Source organism: Danio rerio, chromosome 4 (assembly GCF_049306965.1).
Source record: "Danio rerio strain Tuebingen ecotype United States chromosome 4, GRCz12tu, whole genome shotgun sequence".
Lineage (NCBI taxonomy): Eukaryota > Metazoa > Chordata > Actinopteri > Cypriniformes > Danionidae > Danio > Danio rerio.
This window is the reverse complement of record NC_133179.1, coordinates 37422624-37444973: the sequence shown is the minus strand read 5'-3', so window position 1 is coordinate 37444973 and position 22350 is coordinate 37422624. Positions and strand designations below refer to the sequence as shown.

The window sequence follows — 22350 nt, the reverse complement described above, 5'->3', positions numbered from 1 at the left end:
TTTTGCTCCTACATTTTACCAACAGTAAACCGGAGCATTATTGAACAAAGAAACATACAAAAGAACCCTTCCTTTTCATTGATACAACCTTTATGCAAGAATCTCCAAAAATGAGCTCTCTACACTTTTGAGCGAACTCTTCATTTTCCTGGTGTGAAGCTGATTCTGTTAAATTGCTCCCTGTTCGCAAAGTACAGCACTGCAATTGCAGCGAGCTGGGCCACTGCATTTTGAGAGACACCTTCTCTCTTCTCTCATCACAAACATTATTAGCTGAAAAACTATTTAAAACAATTAATACCTTCATGACCAAATAATTACAATGCAACCACCTATCGTAAGCCTAATGAGCACATAAAATTATATAAATAAGTATCAAATGCACATTTGTTTGTGTGTGTGTGTGTGTGTGTGAGTGAAAGACAGCATGTAGTAGTGTGTGTAAGAGAGAGAGCCAGTACATGTTTATGAGAAACAGGACTCGAAATTAACTTTTTTAATTGGTAGCACCGGTGCTCCCAACTTCAAATATTTAGGAGCACCAAAATAAATTTAGGAGCACCAGAAAAAATTTAGGAGCACCCACCAAAACTGAATGAGCACCGCTGCAAATTGCTTTTTAAGGGATTTATTGTATTTTAAAACAACATCAATAGGACAAAAACCAGAAACAACTATTTAACTAATGCTGCGAAGACATTGATATTTGTGTGCAATAATCCCAAAATGAATGTCTAATAATTAGGCTATAGAATATTAGTGATGATGAAAATGACAATAATAGTAACAATGAATTACATTTCTCATTATGATACTGTCTTGAATGTGCATGAATGTAGATTATCTGCTATAAAAAGTCTGTTACTTTATGAAAAATAATTGTATAGTTTGCATCAAACAAAAATGAAGTATTGCAGTAAGAAATATTTATTTTGTACTGCTGTTTTTATATGCATGTCAATTTAATAAATAATATTTCTGCTACAAAACAAACAAAAGATTATAATTAATCATTCAATTCAATGATGAAAGCTGCAAAGCAGTCAGTAAATAAATAAAAAAAAAATAATATACACCTCAAAAAAGAATAGACAAAAGAAAGTAGCCTAAGTAAAGTCTCACTTCCATCACTCTTTAAAAAAGTTTTGGTTTCAGTTTGTGTCAATTTAAAGGTTCAGTCTGAGATGATCTTCATTTTTCTGTGTTTGTGGAAAAGCTGGCGAGTCAGCCGACCCAATTTATGAGCAGGCAGCGCAAGATTCTTGCGGTGACCACAGGCGCAATACCGCTCTTTGTTATGAGCCGCAGTTTCCGTGTAAACTTAGTAAAGGCGAGCTTCTTTGGCGATGATATGTACAGTATTAGATTTGACTTTTAGCAGACATTTGCGATGAACATGCAGTGAATGCGACGCATGGAGATCATTATTCACCACGTGACGTGTCATGATCGCTCTCATCTGCGCCTCAACTTTAGGTGGGGTATGCAAACCTGTGTGCTTTAAGTTTTTACTCTTCAGCCGTTTGCATTTCCCGTAGTCATAAAAGCTCCTTCCCTGACATCTGACAGCGGAATACCTTGAGTGATTGACAGCTAATATGAACCAATATAGCGGCAGGGAAGAGCGATTCAGCACGTTTTTACAAAAAATCAAAACAGGTCGCACTACAACCATTATCTGCAGTCGCACTAATGCGCCCAAATATGTTCCCGCCCGTCACAGCGTCTAACAAAGGGGCGGGGTGCGTGGTGACGTCACCGGCATTCCCGCCCCTTTGTTTACACGGCGGGCGGGGAATGCCAGTGACCGCTGTGTACGGATAGAATCAGCGGAGCGGGGAGCGCTCCCTCTCCCCGCTCCACTGACTCTGTCAGTGTACAGCGGTCGGGGCGGGCCACAAAATATTGCACTGAGGGCCGCAAATGGCCCGCGGGCCGCGAGTTTGGGACCCCTGATCTAAGCCATCATCTAGGGTCAAAGAAAAATCATGGACACTTAGTGGATGTTAATGAACAAGATGAAGTGAGTTCAAATTTTCTATATTTAAAATGATAAACACCAAAAAAGAAATTGATAATTAAACATTGCATTTCAGATATAAAAAAAACATATTAAACAAATATGTGGGGTCAATGCCTAATATGAATCCTGAGACATAGCAGTAATGTTGAACAATTATATCACATGGTAGGCCATAATTTGTCATAATTTGTGTTTTATGAATAATAACCCAACTGTGTCTTGTTTTTTAGTCTCCACCATCGTAGTGCCCTACAGCTTTGCCTGCAGACTAAGCAGACCATAGTGCTGAGTGGATGGGAGTGAAGATGCCAAACTTTACTTAAAACTATTATTGGGGGTCAAATTGATTTTAAACTTAATAAAACCTGTCTCATTGGTTAGACTCTAAAATGTGGTCTCAATGGCTCACATGGTTCTTGAGTGCATGTTTCCCTAACATCAGAGATACCAAGTTCTGAAGGAAAACTGAGAAGGAGGTTGCAGTGGAGAAGAGCAGTAACTGGTCTCCATGAGACATTATTCCAAAGACGGGTAAGACTCTCGTTGGCCACCGGGAGCGACCTAAGCCAGGAATTTTGTCACGGAGACTAGGCACCTGTACAGGAAGGCAGGTGTTGTGTGAGATGGTTGTGGAGTGGAGCAGTGATGCTTGAAAGGCCTAGAGCATCCGAATATTGAGGGGCACTGTGAAAGATCAGTAGTCTGCCTCAGAAATGTGGGCTCCTCCAAACCGGACCACAGCAAACTGCTAAATATGTCTGGAGATCAGACACTCAGAAAAAGGAACTTGTGGGTAAAGTAAGAGGCAGGGTGCTGTCAAGAACCATTTGAGACCATATGATGACTGGTAATATGAAAGAGACAGAATTTATTAAGGTAGTGTCATGAAAATCATATCTAAGAAAAAGGCTTAGAGGAAAATATACAATGAATCTCTAAATGTATAATGTTGAAATGATATTTAACTATTTTTGCAAATTTTCATAGGTTTACTGATACAGGGCATGAACAGGATATAGGAGGAAGTACAATGTATGGTGGTGACTAAAGAAGAAGAAACAACTATTGGTAACTGAAGAAGTAATTTGAATTATAAATTTAGATGGAATTGATTATATAAGTAAAGATTTACTAAAAGCAAAATATTATGTTGAATAATCTAAATTAAGATGGCATATTAAAAACTAGAAAAGGTTGGTAACAGAAAAAAATATTTATGGGTAAAGAAGAAATTGAAACATGAAAAATTGAACTCATGTCATCAGGTAAAAAATTTATAGTTCTAATCTGATAAAAGAATTAAAACATAATAAGAGAGTTTAAGAAAACAGATTTTCTTTCACATGTAACTATGTGAAGAAGTTTAATGATGAAGTCAAAATACAGCTGAAAGAAACGAATAAGAAAATTGAGTGATTTTTAGTCAGCTTATAAAAGTATATCAAGATTGTATGGGCAACCAGTTGACCAGGAATAACATAGAAAATAATTAGTAGCCAAAAGAAAATAATAAACATTAGCAGAACATACGAATTAATAAATAGCTGAGAAAAATTAATTATCAAAAGTAGTGTCAAAGTCAAAACTGATTGATTATTAGTAAAATAGTTAAATGGAAAATTATAAAATTAGCTAGCGTAGTGAAGAGGTAGTATGTCGTTGAGCAATTAAGAGAAACACCTAGACAAGGTCATATGGAATCTGTTTTAGAAATTTTATTTAAGCTAAATTTTAACTGAGTTATAAACATAGATGTTACTTATTTAATTTTAATAAAATTTTACAAGTAAGCAACAAACAAAAGAAGATTGTGTTTAGTTTATGATTTAGAAGCAATTAAGGAGAAGAGATTTTAAAGCTGAGGTTAATAGTGTATGCAGAAATATGGTCATACTGATGAAAAATGTAAAGTGATAGATTTTTGAATTATCAGGAAGAGTGGTGATGATTAAGCATGTTGATGAAATCTTACTTGCAGAAAAAGAATAGACACCTAATTGATTAAAATGAAATAGGTGTTATGACATTTCCATGGAAATAGATTTAAAGGAAGTAAAAATTATAGGTGATTAGATGACACGCCTCAATATTAGGAAAAGTCAGATCACTAAATAAGTAAGCCATTTCAAATAACTGTAAACTGGTGAATGTATTACACATGGTAATAAGACTAATATGAATTATAGACTTTAATTATATTTAGAGATATCAGAAACTGCAAGAGAAGAATGAGAGTGAGGTTATAATTGATTATAGAGATATGGGAGAACAGGTGAATAAAAAGATATGTGCTAGTCATGATTGACAGCTATAGTGAATGGCTGGAGGAGTGGCCAGCAAGCAAGGAGGACAGTCAGACAGTGATGAAGTGTTTAATGAAAGACGATTTAGAAACAAATAGATGTTGAGTAAGAATTAGATTGGATAATGATAAACACTGAAATAATGAATATTTGAAATTGCAGCAAGTAATGGGCCGGAAGCATGAATTTAGGGATGGTGTAAGACTAATAATTACAGGGAAAGGTAGAGAAAATTGATACAAATTTAAACACAATTGGCAAAAATCTGTGCACAGACCAAACTGAATTGGATAAAAATCATGTTGAGGGGTATTAGTTTGTTATGGAACAAAACAATGGAATTAATGACTTATGCATTGTTTACAGGACTGCAGTTTTGGGGACCTGGTGCAGCTTGGACATGCAGTAGCTTACTTATGTAGAGATTAGAATATGACAAATTAACAACTTTACTTCAGATTTTTCTAAACAGGTTGCTGAAGGTGTGAGGCTGGCCGGAGTAACTTGAAAGTTAACATAGGAGTGTAAAAATGGCCTGGAGCTAGGCCCAGGCCGAAAGGGGGATAAAACACAAAAAGGGGATATCTGATATCTAATTGGAGTGTGTAAGCATGTATTGGTGTGGGAGCTGAACACGCTGCAACACCAATGCATGAGGCCAACTGTATATTAGATACAGCCCAACACAAAAAGGGGAACCGAAAACCACATTAAATTCTAAAATAGAAAGAGAAAATAAGACTGATTTACTAGCATATGACAATCTGACAGAAAGTGTGTGATTAAGTGTGTATGGACGTTTCCCGGAGATGGGTTGCAGCTGGAAGGGCATCCGCTGTGTAAAACATATGTTGGATAAGTTGGCGGTTCATTTTACTGACGGTGGGGACCCCAGATTAATAAAGGAACTAAGCCTTAAAGAAAATGAATGAATGAATGAATGAATGAATGAATGAATGAATGAATGAATGAATGAATGAATTGGACCAATTAGATTGGAGAAAATTGAGAAAAAAATAAAATGAAACACAATTACATTTTAAAATTATTTTTTTTTACACACGTTAGTTTTTAGGAATTTTTTGAATTATTTTTATTCTTTTATTTTAGACATATTTTTTTTTATCTTTTATGGGAAGACATTCTTGATGTTTTTTTTATTATACTTTATTTTAAGAAATTTTTATGCTTTTTATCTTTTATTTTAATACCTTTCTAATGTTCTATTGTTTTAAGACATTTGTATGTTTTTTCATAATCTTTTATTTTAAGACATTCAATGCTTTTATATTTTTCATTTTCAATGCAAAAATCTTTTATTTTAAGATGCTTTTTGAATCTTTTATTTTAAGACATTTTTTAAGATTATTTTATTTTAAACACATTCTTATGAGTTTAAGATTCTTTTATTTGAACACATTTTTGAAGATTATTTTAGTTTGAGCCATTGTTGTTTTTAAATCTTTAATTTAAAGACATTTTAAGATTTTTATTTTAAGCCATTGTTGTTTTTGAACCTTTTGAAATCTCTAGTTTAAATATGTTTGAATTTTGGTTTTAAAATTTGGTGACAAGTCTGAGTTGTTAGTTTAATAACCTTGTTATGATTTAGTTCTGAACTTTTCATTTTAATAATTGGTTAGTTTAATCCTACTTTGAAGCTGTTGATTTTTCATCCTAAATCTCAATTGTAATTTTGGTTCAATAATGACTTAAAAATGTTGAAATTCAGTCTGAACTAAGCAGGGAGATTATAATTTGTATTAGTGAATTGCTGATTTGAATTATGTTGTTAGAATTTTGAATTTCTAATTCCAATCATATTTTCACAAGTGTTGATCTTAGATTTTATTCATACTGTGGGATTTTCAATGGGAGTGCATTTCCTTTTGATCAGATTTTATTTTTTAAATGTTGGAGTTTTTAAATTTTATTTACATTTTTATTATTCTCATTCTTATTTTAATTTTGGTGGGGAAGAAGAAGAAAAAATTAATTACCTTTATTGATAAAGTGTATGAGAATGGAAAATTTTTATTATGGGATAATTGGAAGTTAATAAGAGTGTTGGGATTAATAAGCCTGAATATAGCAAGTATAATCCTTAGCAAAAGAAGATATCGGAGTGACTTCAAGAGGGAAGAGACTGCACCACCGAAGAGGAGAACCAAGAGTGTGAAAATTATAAACTGAATCCAGAAAAGTTAAAGAAATTGAGTTAAAAGGGTTTTTGGGCATCATTTAACATAATGAAGAAGCACTAGGATGTTAAAGATTGTTTTGAATAAGAGGTAAAACAGGGATTTAGGCAAAGTCCTGCAGTAATGACAATTGGACATTTTTGCGGGGATTTGATTATCTGATTTTGTTTTTGTCTGCTCCAGAGAGGAGCAGAAAAGGGGAATTGTTGGAGAAAAGGAATTTATTTTTATTTTTATTCTTTTTATTATTTTTTATTAGAAAAATGTTTAGACTAAAAACAGATTAATCAATCTTTCTCTTTTGTATTATAAAATGTCTTGACCAGACAAACTTCCTATTTTTTACTGTGCTGTATACTTTTTAGAATAACTGCTGACAAGTGAAAAAAGCAGAATAAGAATAAATTTAGGTTTGTTCCAGAACTGTAGTCTAGACATGTCACAAGTTGTCCTGATGCTTGTAGAAGTTGTGAAATATATTAAAGATGCACGGAAGTGTTCAGTTCGGGTATGCAGAGAAAGGTTGCAGAAAGAGGAAGTAATGTCCAGGGGTTGCAAAGAGCCAAGGGACTGCAGAATGACTGATAAGTGACGTTAAACCAAAACTCCACCTGTTAAGATCAGTTGTGTATATATATACTGGAGTCAGGAAATGTAAGTCAGTTGCGAACCTCTTGAATGTAATTCTTGTATTGCATTGGGGTAACGTAACCCAGAGCTCTGTCATCGAACTATTCATTTGTATCTAATAAATTGCTAATATTTTTGTCATTGAAGAAAAACCTCTCCTGACCTTTTCTCTTGAACACGCATGGAATAGAGATAGATATTCCAACAGTTTGGATGACATGGTCAGGCTTGAGGCATGATCATCCAGACTCTAAAGGACCGCGTCCGGCTTGTCAGCATTTTCTGCATCCTGACATGCTGGTTTTTGTTGTGTATTATTTTTTCTTCTTCGATTTTTGTTATCGGGCAAATGTGTCTTACTGTGAATTTCTGTGGCGCTGTGGCTTAGCTGGTCAAGGCGCCTGTCTTGTAAACAGGAGATCCTGGGCTCAAATCCCAGCAGCGCCTTAGTCCAGATGGTGCGTGTGCTTGTTTTATAGAGCTCACAGGAATGAATTATAAAATTGTATAGCTTTGAGGCGTAATGAATAGTGCGACAAATAGAGTTAAACAACCTCTTTGCTTGCCATTTTAAGACTTGCTGTCTTTTTTTAGTCTCTGTCTGCAAAAACGTCTTGCCTCCTATTCAGCATTGGCGCTGTGGCTTAGTTGGTCAAAGCGCCTGCCTAGTAAACAGGAGATCCTGGGTTCAAATCCCAGCAGTGCCTAATGTGCAGGTTTCGTGTTTGCTTTTTGTTAAGAGTAACGAGTGTTTATGCAGCGGGATGTTTAGCAGTCGGTTTCTTAACAAAACTCAAATCCTTAAGAACGCTGCTCATTCAAGAGGGCTTTGGACGATGCCTTTATATAGCATAGTGTGGTAATGCCTAACCAATTGGACTTTAATATTTCAAGTCCAGACATTCCCACATGCAGCGCTACCGTTGTTAGTTTTTTTTTTTTTTTTTTTTTGGAATTAAACATTTAGCCTGTGTCGAGGTCGTTTGGCGCTGTGGCTTAGTTGGTCAAAGTGCCTGTCTAGTAAACAGGAGATCCTGGCTTTGAATTCCAGCAGTGCCTTGTCCGCAGTTGGCTGTTCTTTCACGGGCCAGAGAGTACTAAAAAGTGCTTTCCGTCCAACAGTTCTAGAGGAAGCAGAGCACTTAGGCTCTGTGGCGCAATGGATAGCGCATTGGACTTCTAGGCTGTGAGCTGAGCCATTCAAAGGTTGTGGGTTCGAGTCCCACCAGAGTTGCAAGCTTTGCTCTTTTTCTTCACTGACTTAAGGTGTGGTGCGTTTCTAACATTTTAGGCATCTGTCCATCCCGTTTTGCTTCTTTCTTTCATTGCGCAGTGCAGGCTCAGATACTAGGGGTACTCTACAATAAAGCCGATGACTTAATTGAGCTGTTTTAAATAAGGGAGATTAGAAAACGGTGTAGGGCCTAGTGGGCTTGAGGAATGACTCGTCGGCAACCTGTGGTTTTGGGGAAAAGTAACTGCCACCTATTGTTGAGATCACGCCTTTTGGATTTGTCGTACAAGAGCCTCTTTATGCATGTGCAAAGTAACTGAGTAGAAAGCACAGTAATTTTTGCTTCCCCCCCACTGTCTTAGATGAAACTGCGTTTGGAAGTATCGTATCCAGAGGTTTTTTCTTTTAGTGTTAAGACTAAGTTGGCCAGAGCACCTGTCTTGGGAACAGCAGGTGCTAGGTTCAAATCCAAACTGCACCTTTCCCTCAGATGATGGGAGAGTGGCTTTCTGATCTGAAACTCTTTCAATGGCCGATAGCATATGTTTGTCCTGATTTCCATTTTCCGAGCTGACTCTGGGTTTGGATGACATGGTCAGGCTTGAGACATGATCATCCAGACTCTAAAAGACCGCGTCCGGCTTGTCAGCATTTTCTGCATCCTGACATGCTGGTTTTTGTTGTGTATTATTTTTTCTTCTTTGATTTTTGTTATCGGGCAAATGTCTCTTACTGTGAATTTCTGTGGCGCTGTGGCTTAGCTGGTCAAAGCGCCTGTCTTGTAAACAGGAGATCCTGGGCTCAAATCCCAGCAGCGCCTTAGTCCAGGTGGTGCGTGTGATTGTTTTATAGAGCTCACCGGAATGAATTATAAAATTGTATAGCTTTGAGGCGTAATGAATAGTGCGACAAATAGAGTTAAACAACCTCTTTGCTTGCCATTTTAAGACTTGCTGTCTTTTTTTAGTCTCTGTCTGCAAAAACGTCTTGCCTCCTATTCAGCGTTGGCGCTGTGGCTTAGTTGGTCAAAGTGCCTGTCTAGTAAACAGGAGATCCTGGGTTCAAATCCCAGCAGTGCCTAATGTACAGGTTTCGTGTTTGCTTTTTGTTAAGAGTAACGAGTGTTTATGCAGCGGGATGTTTATCAGTCGGTTTCTTAACAAAACTCAAATCCTTAAGAACGCTGCTTGTTCAAGAGGGCTTTGGACGATGCCTTTATATAGCATAGTGTGGTAATGCCTAACCAATTGGACTTTAATATTTCAAGTCCAGACATTCCCACATGCAGCGCTACCGTTGTTAGTTTTTATTTTTATTTTTTGGAATTAAACATTTAGCCTGTGTCGAGGTCGTTTGGCGCTGTGGCTTAGTTGGTCAAAGTGCCTGTCTAGTAAACAGGAGATCCTGGGTTTAAATCCCAGCAGTGCCTAATGTACAGGTTTCGTGTTTGCTTTTTGTTAAGAGTAACGTGTTTACGCAGCGGGATGTTTAGCAGTCGGTTTCTTAACAAAACTCAAATCCTTAAGAACGCTGCTCGTTCAAGAGGGCTTTGGACGATGCCTTTATAAAGCATAGTGTGGTAATGCCTAACCAATTGGACTTTAATATTTCAAGTCCAGACATTCCCACATGCAGCGCTACCGATGTTAGTTTTTTTTTTTTTTTTTGGAATTAAACATTTAGCCTGTGTCGAGGTCGTTTGGCGCTGTGGCTTAGTTGGTCAAAGTGCCTGTCTAGTAAACAGGAGATCCTGGCTTTGAATTCCAGCAGTGCCTTGTCCGCAGTTGGCTGTTCTTTCACGGGCCAGAGAGTACTAAAAAGTGCTTTCTGTCCAACAGTTCTAGAGTAAGCAGAGCACTTAGGCTCTGTGGCGCAATGGATAGTGCATTGGACTTCTAGGCTGTGAGCTGAGCCATTCAAAGGTTGTGGGTTTGAGTCCCACCAGAGTCGAAAGCTTTGCTCTTTTTCTTCACTGACTTAAGGTGTGGTGCGTTTCTAACATTTTAGGCATCTGTCCATCCCGTTTTGCTTCTTTCTTTCATTGCGCAGTGCAGGCTCAGATACTAGGGGTACTCTACAATAAAGCCGATGACTTAATTGAGCTGTTTTAAATAAGGGAGATTAGAAAACGGTGTAGGGCCTAGTGGGCTTGAGGAATGACTCGTCGGCAACCTGTGGTTTTGGGGAAAAGTAACTGCCACCTATTGTTGAGATCATGCCTTTTGGATTTGTCGTACAAGAGCCTCTTTATGCATGTGCAAAGTAACTGAGTATAAAGCACAGTAAATTTTGCTTACCCCCCCACTGTCTTAAGCCTGATTTATACTTCTGCGTCAGGTAACCGGCGTAACCCACGGCGCAGGCAACGCGTGTGGCTGTGCATTTATACTTCTGCGCGCTGTCTCTGTCGGTCTGCATTAACACTTCCGAAACGCTAGTTGGCAGTGAGGTGTAAATGTTCCTCTGTGTCGAGTTTCTTCGCTACTTTTTTGCATTTCCTGAACACTTCCGGGATGTACAAGTGGCTCAAACTCGCTCATTTTGAGGCAGGAACCGGCGGACGTGCAACAAATTTAACTATGAGGTAAACACAAAACAAAACTTTCCATCCGGAGCTCCTTCACGGTACTCCACACTTGTAAACAATCGCTCGCGCGGCGTCGCGCCATTCTTGCGCCTCTCGGTCCCGCCCAGACTCGTCAGCGCTACCAAGCCGACCAATCACAGAGCTTACGCTACGCGTCGTTGCGACGTGTAGTTACATTTTTTGAGAGGTGCACGTCAGCGACGGCGATGGCCACAGCGAAGGGCTATGCGTCAGCGCCGTAGCATACGCCGACGTTTGACGCAGAAGTATAAATCAGGCTTTAGATGAAACTGCGTTTGGAAGTATCGTATCCAGAGGTTTTTTCTTTTAGTGTTAAGACTAAGTTGGCCAGAGCACCTGTCTTGGGAACAGCAGGTGCTAGGTTCAAATCCAAACTGCACCTTTCCCTCAGATGATGGGAAAGTGGCTTTCTGATCTGAAACTCTTTCAATGGCCGATAGCATATGTTTGTCCTGATTTCCATTTTCCGAGCTGACTCTGGGTTTGGATGACATGGTCAGGCTTGAGACATGATCATCCAGACTCTAAAAGACCGCGTCCGGCTTGTCAGCATTTTCTGCATCCTGACATGCTGGTTTTTGTTGTGTATTATTTTTTCTTCTTCGATTTTTGTTATCGGGCAAATGTCTCTTCCTGTGAATATCTGTGGCGCTGTGGCTTTGCTGGTCAAAGCGCCTGTCTTGTAAACAGGAGATCCTGGGCTCAAATCCCAGCAGCGCCTTAGTCCAGGTGGTGCGTGTGCTTGTTTTATAGAGCTCACCGGAATGAATTATAAAATTGTATAGCTTTGAGGCGTAATGAATAGTGCGACAAATAGAGTTAAACAACCTCTTTGCTTGCCATTTTAAGACTTGCTGTCTTTTTTTAGTCTCTGACTGCAAAAACGTCTTGCCTCCTATTCAGCGTTGGCGCTGTGGCTTAGTTGGTCAAAGCGCCTGTCTAGTAAACAGGAGATCCTGGGTTCAAATCCCAGCAGTGCCTAATGTGCATGTTTCGTGTTTGCTTTTTGTTAAGAGTAACGAGTGTTTACGCAGCGGGATGTTTAGCAGTCGGTTTCTTAACAAAACTCAAATCCTTAAGAACGCTGCTCATTCAAGAGGGCTTTGGACGATGCCTTTATATAGCATAGTGTGGTAATGCCTAACCAATTGGACTTTAATATTTCAAGTCCAGACATTCCCACATGCAGCGCTACCGTTGTTAGTTTTTTTTTTTTTTTTTTTGGAATTAAACATTTAGCCTGTGTCGAGGTCGTTTGGCGCTGTGGCTTAGTTGGTCAAAGTGCCTGTCTAGTAAACAGGAGATCCTGGCTTTGAATTCCAGCAGTGCCTTGTCCGCAGTTGGCTGTTCTTTCATGGGCCAGAGAGTACTAAAAAGTGCTTTCCATCCAACAGTTCTAGAGGAAGCAGAGCACTTAGGCTCTGTGGCGCAATGGATAGCGCATTCGACTTCTAGGCTGTGAGCTGAGCCATTCAAAGATTGTGGGTTCGAGTCCCACCAGAGTTGCAAGCTTTGCTCTTTTTCTTCACTGACTTAAGGTGTGGTGCGTTTCTAACATTTTAGGCATCTGTCCATCCCGTTTTGCTTCTTTCTTTCATTGCGCAGTGCAGGCTCAGATACTAGGGGTACTCTACAATAAAGCCGATGACTTAATTGAGCTGTTTTAAATAAGGGAGATTAGAAAACGGTGTAGGGCCTAGTGGGCTTGAGGAATGACTCGTCGGCAACCTGTGGTTTTGGGGAAAAGTAACTGCCACCTATTGTTGAGATCACGCCTTTTGGATTTGTCGTACAAGAGCCTCTTTATGCATGTGCAAAGTAACTGAGTAGAAAGCACAGTAAATTTTGCTTCCCCCCCACTGTCTTAGATGAAACTGCGTTTGGAAGTATCGTATCCAGAGGTTTTTTCTTTTAGTGTTAAGACTAAGTTGGCCAGAGCACCTGTCTTGGGAACAGCAGGTGCTAGGTTCAAATCCAAACTGCACCTTTCCCTCAGATGATGGGAGAGTGGCTTTCTGATCTGAAACTCTTTCAATGGCCGATAGCATATGTTTGTCCTGATTTCCATTTTGCGAGCTGACTCTGGGTTTGGATGACATGGTCAGGCTTGAGACATGATCATCCAGACTCTAAAAGACCGCGTCCGGCTTGTCAGCATTTTCTGCATCCTGACATGCTGGTTTTTGTTGTGTATTATTTTTTCTTCTTCGATTTTTGTTATCGGGCAAATGTCTCTTACTGTGAATTTCTGTGGCGCTGTGGCTTAGCTGGTCAAAGCGCCTGTCTTGTAAACAGGAGATCCTGGGCTCAAATCCCAGCAGCGCCTTAGTCCAGGTGGTGCGTGTGATTGTTTTATAGAGCTCACCGGAATGAATTATAAAATTGTATAGCTTTGAGGCGTAATGAATAGTGCGACAAATAGAGTTAAACAACCTCTTTGCTTGCCATTTTAAGACTTGCTGTCTTTTTTTAGTCTCTGTCTGCAAAAACGTCTTGCCTCCTATTCAGCGTTGGCGCTGTGGCTTAGTTGGTCAAAGTGCCTGTCTAGTGAACAGGAGATCCTCGGTTCAAATCCCAGCAGTGCCTAATGTACAGGTTTCGTGTTTGCTTTTTGTTAAGAGTAACGAGTGTTTATGCAGCGGGATGTTTATCAGTCGGTTTCTTAACAAAACTCAAATCCTTAAGAACGCTGCTTGTTCAAGAGGGCTTTGGACGATGCCTTTATAAAGCATAGTGTGGTAATGCCTAACCAATTGGACTTTAATATTTCAAGTCCAGACATTCCCACATGCAGCGCTACCGTTGTTAGTTTTTTATTTTATTTTTTGGAATTAAACATTTAGCCTGTGTCGAGGTCGTTTGGCGCTGTGGCTTAGTTGGTCAAAGTGCCTGTCTAGTAAACAGGAGATCCTGGCTTTGAATTCCAGCAGTGCCTTGTCCGCAGTTGGCTGTTCTTTCATGGGCAAGAGAGTACTAAAAAGTGCTTTCCGTCCAACAGTTCTAGAGAAACTGAGCACTTAGGCTCTGTGGCGCAATGGATAGCGCATTGGACTTCTAGGCTGTGAGCTGAGCCATTCAAAGGTTGTGGGTTCGAGTCCCACCAGAGTCAAAAGCTTTGCTCTTTTTCTTCACTGACTTAAGGTGTGGTGCGTTTCTAACATTTTAGGCATCTGTCCATCCCGTTTTGCTTCTTTCTTTCATTGCGCAGTGCAGGCTCAGATACTAGGGGTACTCTACAATAAAGCCGATGACTTAATTGAGCTGTTTTAAATAAGGGAGATTAGAAAACGGTGTAGGGCCTAGTGGGCTTGAGGAATGACTCGTCGGCAACCTGTGGTTTTGGGGAAAAGTAACTGCCACCTATTGTTGAGATCACGCCTTTTGGATTTGTCGTACAAGAGCCTCTTTATGCATGTGCAAAGTAACTGAGTAGAAAGCACAGTAAATTTAGCTTCCCCCCACTGTCTTAGATGAAACTGCGTTTGGAAGTATCGTATCCAGAGGTTTTTTCTTTTAGTGTTAAGACTAAGTTGGCCAGAGCACCTGTCTTGGGAACAACAGGTGCTAGGTTCAAATCCAAACTGCACCTTTCCCTCAGATGATGGGAGAGTGGCTTTCTGATCTGAAACTCTTTCAATGGCCGATAGCATATGTTTGTCCTGATTTCCATTTTCCGAGCTGACTCTGGGTTTGGATGACATGGTCAGGCTTGAGACATGATCATCCAGACTCTAAAAGACCGCGTCCGGCTTGTCAGCATTTTCTGCATCCTGACATGCTGGTTTTTGTTGTGTATTATTTTTTCTTCTTTGATTTTTGTTATCGGGCAAATGTCTCTTACTGTGAATTTCTGTGGTGCTGTGGCTTAGCTGGTCAAAGCGCCTGTCTTGTAAACAGGAGATCCTGGGCTCAAATCCCAGCAGCGCCTTAGTCCAGGTGGTGCGTGTGATTGTTTTATAGAGCTCACCGGAATGAATTATAAAATTGTATAGCTTTGAGGCGTAATGAATAGTGCGACAAATAGAGTTAAACAACCTCTTTGCTTGCCATTTTAAGACTTGCTGTCTTTTTTTAGTCTCTGTCTGCAAAAACGTCTTGCCTCCTATTCAGCGTTGGCGCTGTGGCTTAGTTGGTCAAAGTGCCTGTCTAGTAAACAGGAGATCCTGGGTTCAAATCCCAGCAGTGCCTAATGTACAGGTTTCGTGTTTGCTTTTTGTTAAGAGTAACGAGTGTTTATGCAGCGGGATGTTTATCAGTCGGTTTCTTAACAAAACTCAAATCCTTAAGAACGCTGCTTGTTCAAGAGGGCTTTGGACGATGCCTTTATATAGCATAGTGTGGTAATGCCTAACCAATTGGACTTTAATATTTCAAGTCCAGACATTCCCACATGCAGCGCTACCGTTGTTAGTTTTTATTTTTATTTTTTGGAATTAAACATTTAGCCTGTGTCGAGGTCGTTTGGCGCTGTGGCTTAGTTGGTCAAAGTGCCTGTCTAGTAAACAGGAGATCCTGGGTTTAAATCCCAGCAGTGCCTAATGTACAGGTTTCGTGTTTGCTTTTTGTTAAGAGTAACGAGTGTTTACGCAGCGGGATGTTTAGCAGTCGGTTTCTTAACAAAACTCAAATCCTTAAGAACGCTGCTCGTTCAAGAGGGCTTTGGACGATGCCTTTATAAAGCATAGTGTGGTAATGCCTAACCAATTGGACTTTAATATTTCAAGTCCAGACATTCCCACATGCAGCGCTACCGATGTTAGTTTTTTTTTTTTTTTTTGGAATTAAACATTTAGCCTGTGTCGAGGTCGTTTGGCGCTGTGGCTTAGTTGGTCAAAGTGCCTGTCTAGTAAACAGGAGATCCTGGCTTTGAATTCCAGCAGTGCCTTGTCCGCAGTTGGCTGTTCTTTCACGGGCCAGAGAGTACTAAAAAGTGCTTTCTGTCCAACAGTTCTAGAGTAAGCAGAGCACTTAGGCTCTGTGGCGCAATGGATAGTGCATTGGACTTCTAGGCTGTGAGCTGAGCCATTCAAAGGTTGTGGGTTCGAGTCCCACCAGAGTCGAAAGCTTTGCTCTTTTTCTTCACTGACTTAAGGTGTGGTGCGTTTCTAACATTTTAGGCATCTGTCCATCCCGTTTTGCTTCTTTCTTTCATTGCGCAGTGCAGGCTCAGATACTAGGGGTACTCTACAATAAAGCCGATGACTTAATTGAGCTGTTTTAAATAAGGGAGATTAGAAAACGGTGTAGGGCCTAGTGGGCTTGAGGAATGACTCGTCGGCAACCTGTGGTTTTGGGGAAAAGTAACTGCCACCTATTGTTGAGATCATGCCTTTTGGATTTGTCGTACAAGAGCCTCTTTATGCATGTGCAAAGTAACTGAGTATAAAGCACAGTAAATTTTGCTTACCCCCCCACTGTCTTAAGCCTGATTTATACTTCTGCGTCAGGTAACCGGCGTAACCCATGGCGCAGGCAACGCGTGTGGCTGTGCATTTATACTTCTGCGCGCTGTCTCTGTCGGTCTGCATTAACACTTCCGAAACGCTAGTTGGCAGTGAGGTGTAAATGTTCCTCTGTGTCGAGTTTCTTCGCTACTTTTTTGCATTTCCTGAACACTTCCGGGATGTACAAGTGGCTCAAACTCGCTCATTTTGAGGCAGGAACCGGCGGACGTGCAACAAATTTAACTATGAGGTAAACACAAAACAAAACTTTCCATCCGGAGCTCCTTCACGGTACTCCACACTTGTAAACAATCGCTCGCGCGGCGTCGCGCCATTCTTGCGCCTCTCGGTCCCGCCCAGACTCGTCAGCGCTACCAAGCCGACCAATCACAGAGCTTACGCTACGCGTCGTTGCGACGTGTAGTTACATTTTTTGAGAGGTGCACGTCAGCGACGGCGATGGCCACGGCGAAGGGCTATGCGTCAGCGCCGTAGCATACGCCGACGTTTGACGCAGAAGTATAAATCAGGCTTTAGATGAAACTGCGTTTGGAAGTATCGTATCCAGAGGTTTTTTCTTTTAGTGTTAAGACTAAGTTGGCCAGAGCACCTGTCTTGGGAACAGCAGGTGCTAGGTTCAAATCCAAACTGCACCTTTCCCTCAGATGATGGGAGAGTGGCTTTCTGATCTGAAACTCTTTCAATGGCCGATAGCATATGTTTGTCCTGATTTCCATTTTCTGAGCTGACTCTGGGTTTGGATGACATGGTCAGGCTTGAGACATGATCATCCAGACTCTAAAAGACCGCGTCCGGCTTGTCAGCATTTTCTGCATCCTGACATGCTGGTTTTTGTTGTGTATTATTTTTTCTTCTTCGATTTTTGTTATCGGGCAAATGTCTCTTACTGTGAATATCTGTGGCGCTGTGGCTTTGCTGGTCAAAGCGCCTGTCTTGTAAACAGGAGATCCTGGGCTCAAATCCCAGCAGCGCCTTAGTCCAGGTGGTGCGTGTGCTTGTTTTATAGAGCTCACCGGAATGAATTATAAAATTGTATAGCTTTGAGGCGTAATGAATAGTGCGACAAATAGAGTTAAACAACCTCTTTGCTTGCCATTTTAAGACTTGCTGTCTTTTTTTAGTCTCTGTCTGCAAAAACGTCTTGCCTCTTATTCAGCGTTGGCGCTGTGGCTTAGTTGGTCAAAGCGCCTGTCTAGTAAACAGGAGATCCTGGGTTCAAATCCCAGCAGTGCCTAATGTACAGGTTTCGTGTTTGCTTTTTGTTAAGAGTAACGAGTGTTTACGCAGCGGGATGTTTAGCAGTCAGTTTCTTAACAAAACTCAAATCCTTAAGAACGCTGCTCGTTCAAGAGGGCTTTGGACGATGCCTTTATATAGCATAGTGTGGTAATGCCTAACCAATTGGACTTTAATATTTCAAGTCCAGACATTCCCACATGCAGCGCTACCGTTGTTAGTTTTTTTTTATTTTTTGGAATTAAACATTTAGCCTGTGTCGAGGTCGTTTGGCGCTGTGGCTTAGTTGGTCAAAGTGCCTGTCTAGTAAACAGGAGATCCTGGCTTTGAATTCCAGCAGTGCCTTGTCCGCAGTTGGCTGTTCTTTCACGGGCCAGAGAGTACTAAAAAGTGCTTTCCGTCCAACAGTTCTAGAGGAAGCAGAGCACTTAGGCTCTGTGGCGCAATGGATAGTGCATTGGACTTCTAGGCTGTGAGCTGAGCCATTCAAAGGTTGTGGGTTCGAGTCCCACCAGAGTCAAAAGCTTTGCTCTTTTTCTTCACTGACTTAAGGTGTGGTGCGTTTCTAACATTTTAGGCATCTGTCCATCCCGTTTTGCTTCTTTCTTTTATTGCACAGTGCAGGCTCAGATACTAGGGGTACTCTACAATAAAGCCGATGACTTAATTGAGCTGTTTTAAATAAGGGAGATTAGAAAACGGTGTAGGGCCTAGTGGGCTTGAGGAATGACTCGTCGGCAACCTGTGGTTTTGGGGAAAAGTAACTGCCACCTATTGTTGAGATCACGCCTTTTGGATTTGTCGTACAATAGCCTCTTTATGCATGTGCAAAGTAACTGAGTAGAAAGCACAGTAAATTTTGCTTCCCCCCCACCACTGTCTTAGATGAAACTGCGTTTGGAAGTATCGTATCCAGAGGTTTTTTCTTTTAGTGTTAAGACTAAGTTGGCCAGAGCACCTGTCTTGGGAACAGCAGGTGCTAGGTTCAAATCCAAACTGCACCTTTCCCTCAGATGATGGGAGAGTGGCTTTCTGGTCTGAAACTCTTTCAATGGCCGATAGCATATGTTTGTCCTGATTTCCATTTTGCGAGCTGACTCTGGGTTTGGATGACATGGTCAGGCTTGAGACATGATCATCCAGACTCTAAAAGACCGCGTCCGGCTTGTCAGCATTTTCTGCATCCTGACATGCTGGTTTTTGTTGTGTATTATTTTTTCTTCTTCGATTTTTGTTATCGGGCAAATGTCTCTTACTGTGAATATCTGTGGCGCTGTGGCTTAGCTGGTCAAAGCGCCTGTCTTGTAAACAGGAGATCCTGGGCTCAAATCCCAGCAGCGCCTTAGTCCAGGTGGTGCGTGTGATTGTTTTATAGAGCTCACCGGAATGAATTATAAAATTGTATAGCTTTGAGGCGTAATGAATAGTGCGACAAATAGAGTTAAACAACCTCTTTGCTTGCCATTTTAAGACTTGCTGTCTTTTTTTAGTCTCTGTCTGCAAAAACATCTTGCCTCCTATTCAGCGTTGGCGCTGTGGCTTAGTTGGTCAAAGTGCCTGTCTAGTGAACAGGAGATCCTGGGTTCAAATCCCAGCAGTGCCTAATGTACAGGTTTCGTGTTTGCTTTTTGTTAAGAGTAACGAGTGTTTATGCAGCGGGATGTTTATCAGTCGGTTTCTTAACAAAACTCAAATCCTTAAGAACGCTGCTTGTTCAAGAGGGCTTTGGACGATGCCTTTATAAAGCATAGTGTGGTAATGCCTAACCAATTGGACTTTAATATTTCAAGTCCAGACATTCCCACATGCAGCGCTACCGTTGTTAGTTTTTTTTTTTTTTTTTTTGGAATTAAACATTTAGCCTGTGTCGAGGTCGTTTGGCGCTGTGGCTTAGTTGGTTAAAGTGCCTGTCTAGTAAACAGGAGGTCCTGGCTTTGAATTCCAGCAGTGCCTTGTCCGCAGTTGGCTGTTCTTTCACGGGCCAGAGAGTACTAAAAAGTGCTTTCTGTCCAACAGTTCTAGAAGAAGCAGAGCACTTAGGCTCTGTGGTGCAATGGATAGTGCATTGGACTTCTAGGCTGTGAGCTGAGCCATTCAAAGGTTGTGGGTTCGAGTCCCACCAGAGTCAAAATCTTTGCTCTTTTTCTTCACTGACTTAAGGTGTGGTGCGTTTCTAACATTTTAGGCATCTGTCCATCCCGTTTTGCTTCTTTCTTTCATTGCGCAGTGCAGGCTCAGATACTAGGGGTACTCTACAATAAAGCCGATGACTTAATTGAGCTGTTTTAAATAAGGGAGATTAGAAAACGGTGTAGGGCCTAGTGGGCTTGAGGAATGACTCGTCGGCAACCTGTGGTTTTGGGGAAAAGTAACTGCCACCTATTGTTGAGATCATGCCTTTTGGATTTGTCGTACAAGAGCCTCTTTATGCATGTGCAAAGTAACTGAGTAGAAAGCACAGTAAATTTTGCTTCCCCCCCCCACTGTCTTAGATGAAACTGCGTTTGGAAGTATCGTATCCAGAGGTTTTTTCTTTTAGTGTTAAGACTAAGTTGGCCAGAGCACCTGTCTTGGGAACAACAGGTGCTAGGTTCAAATCCAAACTGCACCTTTCCCTCAGATGATGGGAGAGTGGCTTTCTGATCTGAAACTCTTTCAATGGCCGATAGCATATGTTTGTCCTGATTTCCATTTTCCGAGCTGACTCTGGGTTTGGATGACATGGTCAGGCTTGAGACATGATCATCCAGACTCTAAGAGACCGCGTCCGGCTTGTCAGCATTTTCTGCATCCTGACATGCTGGTTTTTGTTGTGTATTATTTTTTCTTCTTCAATTTTTGTTATCGGGCAAATGTCTCTTACTGTGAATTTCTGTGGCGTTGTGGCTTAGCTGGTCAAAGCGCCTGCCTTGTAAACAGGAGTTCCTGGGCTCAAATCCCAGCAGCGTATAGTCCAGGTGGTGCGTGTGCTTGTTTTATAGAGCTCACCGGAATGAATTACAAAATTGTATAGCTTTGAGGCGTAATGAGTAGTGCGACAAATAGAGTTAAACAACCTCTTTGCTCGCCATTTTAAGACTTGCTGTCTTTTTTTAGTCTCTGTGTGCAAAAACGTCTTGTGTCTTATTCAGCATTGGCGCTGTGGCATAGTTGGTCAAAGCACCTGTCTAGTAATCACGAGATCTTGGGTTCAAATCCCAGCAGTGCCTAATGTAAAGGTTTCGTGTTTGCTTTTTGTTAAGAAGAACGAGTGTTTACGCAGCGGGATGTTTAGCAGTCGGTTTCTTAACAAAACTCAAATCCTTAAGAACGCTGCTCGTTCAAGAGGGCTTTGGACGATGCCTTTATATAGCATAGTGTGGTAATGCCTAACCAATTGGACTTTAATATTTCAAGTCCAGACATTCCCACATGCAGCGCTACCGTTGTTAGTTTTTTTTTTTTTTTTTTTTTGGAATTAAACATTTAGCCTGTGTCAAGGTCGTTTGGCGCTGTGGCTTAGTTGGTCAAAGTGCCTGTCTAGTAAACAGGTGATCCTGGTTTCAAATCCCAGCAGTACCTTGTCTGCAGTTGGCTGTTCTTTCATGGGCCAGAGAGTACTAAAAAGTGCACCTTTCCCTCAGATTATGGGAGAGTGGCTTTCTGATCTGAAACTCTTTTCAATGGCCGATAGCATATGTTTGTCCTGATTTCCATTTTCCGAGCTGACTCTGGGTTTGGATGTAATGAAACTGGAGGTACCAAAAAACACATAACACATGATTTAGGATAGATTAAATAAAAATAAATTCATGCATTTTTTGCTTTGATCTTGAACAGAGGCCAGGTTACCGGTTAGGTTTGAGACATAATCATCCAGACTCTAAAAGACCGCATCGGTCAGAGAGAGGAATATCCGGTACCATATGTAAAATTTTTTTATTGATGACCGCCCCGCCCCTTTTGGGTGGGGCTTCCGTTGTAAACCCCACCCCCTTTCCGTTAATTAGATTCTTATCAGGTTAATTAAATTAATATTTCCGGTAATTAGATTCTTATCAGTTTAATTAAATTAATAATACCTGTAATTAGATTCTTATCAATTGAATAAAATTAATAATTCCAGTATTATTACATTAAAATTAGATATTTTAATATTATGAAATGGATGTTAATGAAATAAATTATATCAACCGTTATTAAAACTATATTATAATTATACACTATTATACAGTATTATATATTAATTATTGTAATAAATTATGTTATTATAATTATACAATATTATATTGTCATTATTGTTTTAAATTATGTTATTATAATTAAATTATATACTATTATGTTAATATATTATGTTAGAATTAATAAGCTAAGGTATATGCACCGCTGTGTTGCCTTTGCTCTGTTATGGTCAGAACTGCGTGTCTGTGTATGTGTGTGCGTCTCTCCGGCTCGGGTGTTGGTGTGTTGAGAGGCTCTGGCTGTGCCTGCGTGGGTGTATGTGTGCGGGAAATTTGAACCGGTTGAATCATGCTTGAGAATGATAAAAGACATCTGATGACTGTTACAGCGTATGCATGTATCTGATAAGCGAACATTATGACATCGGTTGGTAAATAAACGCAAACGTCCGTTTACATGGTTATCGTTCGGTCCGGCTCTTTCCAGCTG

General features: G+C 40.5%; 22 non-coding genes across 22 annotated transcripts; all 22 read left to right on the top strand.

Moving 5' to 3' along the window:
* Positions 1–7530: 7530 nt before the first annotated feature.
* trnat-ugu (transfer RNA threonine (anticodon UGU)) lies at positions 7531–7604 on the top strand. Its single transcript has one exon. It is a non-coding gene; the product is annotated as a tRNA-Thr (tRNA).
* Positions 7605–7790: 186 nt separating this feature from the next.
* trnat-agu (transfer RNA threonine (anticodon AGU)) lies at positions 7791–7864 on the top strand. Its single transcript has one exon. It is a non-coding gene; the product is annotated as a tRNA-Thr (tRNA).
* Positions 7865–8302: 438 nt separating this feature from the next.
* On the top strand, positions 8303–8391 carry trnar-ucu (transfer RNA arginine (anticodon UCU)). The gene is given in 2 exon segments: positions 8303–8339; positions 8356–8391. It is a non-coding gene; the product is annotated as a tRNA-Arg (tRNA).
* A 746-nt stretch (positions 8392–9137) lies between these two features.
* On the top strand, positions 9138–9211 carry trnat-ugu (transfer RNA threonine (anticodon UGU)). Its single transcript has one exon. It is a non-coding gene; the product is annotated as a tRNA-Thr (tRNA).
* Positions 9212–9397: 186 nt separating this feature from the next.
* On the top strand, positions 9398–9471 carry trnat-agu (transfer RNA threonine (anticodon AGU)). Its single transcript has one exon. It is a non-coding gene; the product is annotated as a tRNA-Thr (tRNA).
* A 275-nt stretch (positions 9472–9746) lies between these two features.
* On the top strand, positions 9747–9820 carry trnat-agu (transfer RNA threonine (anticodon AGU)). The gene has a single exon. It is a non-coding gene; the product is annotated as a tRNA-Thr (tRNA).
* Positions 9821–10252: 432 nt separating this feature from the next.
* trnar-ucu (transfer RNA arginine (anticodon UCU)) lies at positions 10253–10341 on the top strand. Its single transcript is given in 2 exon segments — positions 10253–10289; positions 10306–10341. It is a non-coding gene; the product is annotated as a tRNA-Arg (tRNA).
* Positions 10342–11646: 1305 nt separating this feature from the next.
* trnat-ugu (transfer RNA threonine (anticodon UGU)) lies at positions 11647–11720 on the top strand. The gene has a single exon. It is a non-coding gene; the product is annotated as a tRNA-Thr (tRNA).
* A 186-nt stretch (positions 11721–11906) lies between these two features.
* On the top strand, positions 11907–11980 carry trnat-agu (transfer RNA threonine (anticodon AGU)). Its single transcript has one exon. It is a non-coding gene; the product is annotated as a tRNA-Thr (tRNA).
* A 1271-nt stretch (positions 11981–13251) lies between these two features.
* On the top strand, positions 13252–13325 carry trnat-ugu (transfer RNA threonine (anticodon UGU)). Its single transcript has one exon. It is a non-coding gene; the product is annotated as a tRNA-Thr (tRNA).
* A 186-nt stretch (positions 13326–13511) lies between these two features.
* On the top strand, positions 13512–13585 carry trnat-agu (transfer RNA threonine (anticodon AGU)). The gene has a single exon. It is a non-coding gene; the product is annotated as a tRNA-Thr (tRNA).
* A 434-nt stretch (positions 13586–14019) lies between these two features.
* On the top strand, positions 14020–14108 carry trnar-ucu (transfer RNA arginine (anticodon UCU)). Its single transcript is given in 2 exon segments — positions 14020–14056; positions 14073–14108. It is a non-coding gene; the product is annotated as a tRNA-Arg (tRNA).
* Positions 14109–14853: 745 nt separating this feature from the next.
* Positions 14854–14927, top strand: trnat-ugu (transfer RNA threonine (anticodon UGU)). Its single transcript has one exon. It is a non-coding gene; the product is annotated as a tRNA-Thr (tRNA).
* A 186-nt stretch (positions 14928–15113) lies between these two features.
* Positions 15114–15187, top strand: trnat-agu (transfer RNA threonine (anticodon AGU)). Its single transcript has one exon. It is a non-coding gene; the product is annotated as a tRNA-Thr (tRNA).
* A 275-nt stretch (positions 15188–15462) lies between these two features.
* Positions 15463–15536, top strand: trnat-agu (transfer RNA threonine (anticodon AGU)). Its single transcript has one exon. It is a non-coding gene; the product is annotated as a tRNA-Thr (tRNA).
* A 434-nt stretch (positions 15537–15970) lies between these two features.
* On the top strand, positions 15971–16059 carry trnar-ucu (transfer RNA arginine (anticodon UCU)). Its single transcript is given in 2 exon segments — positions 15971–16007; positions 16024–16059. It is a non-coding gene; the product is annotated as a tRNA-Arg (tRNA).
* A 1305-nt stretch (positions 16060–17364) lies between these two features.
* Positions 17365–17438, top strand: trnat-ugu (transfer RNA threonine (anticodon UGU)). Its single transcript has one exon. It is a non-coding gene; the product is annotated as a tRNA-Thr (tRNA).
* Positions 17439–17624: 186 nt separating this feature from the next.
* Positions 17625–17698, top strand: trnat-agu (transfer RNA threonine (anticodon AGU)). Its single transcript has one exon. It is a non-coding gene; the product is annotated as a tRNA-Thr (tRNA).
* A 433-nt stretch (positions 17699–18131) lies between these two features.
* Positions 18132–18220, top strand: trnar-ucu (transfer RNA arginine (anticodon UCU)). The gene is given in 2 exon segments: positions 18132–18168; positions 18185–18220. It is a non-coding gene; the product is annotated as a tRNA-Arg (tRNA).
* A 749-nt stretch (positions 18221–18969) lies between these two features.
* trnat-ugu (transfer RNA threonine (anticodon UGU)) lies at positions 18970–19043 on the top strand. The gene has a single exon. It is a non-coding gene; the product is annotated as a tRNA-Thr (tRNA).
* Positions 19044–19229: 186 nt separating this feature from the next.
* trnat-agu (transfer RNA threonine (anticodon AGU)) lies at positions 19230–19303 on the top strand. Its single transcript has one exon. It is a non-coding gene; the product is annotated as a tRNA-Thr (tRNA).
* Positions 19304–19739: 436 nt separating this feature from the next.
* trnar-ucu (transfer RNA arginine (anticodon UCU)) lies at positions 19740–19828 on the top strand. Its single transcript is given in 2 exon segments — positions 19740–19776; positions 19793–19828. It is a non-coding gene; the product is annotated as a tRNA-Arg (tRNA).
* Positions 19829–22350: the final 2522 nt, after the last annotated feature.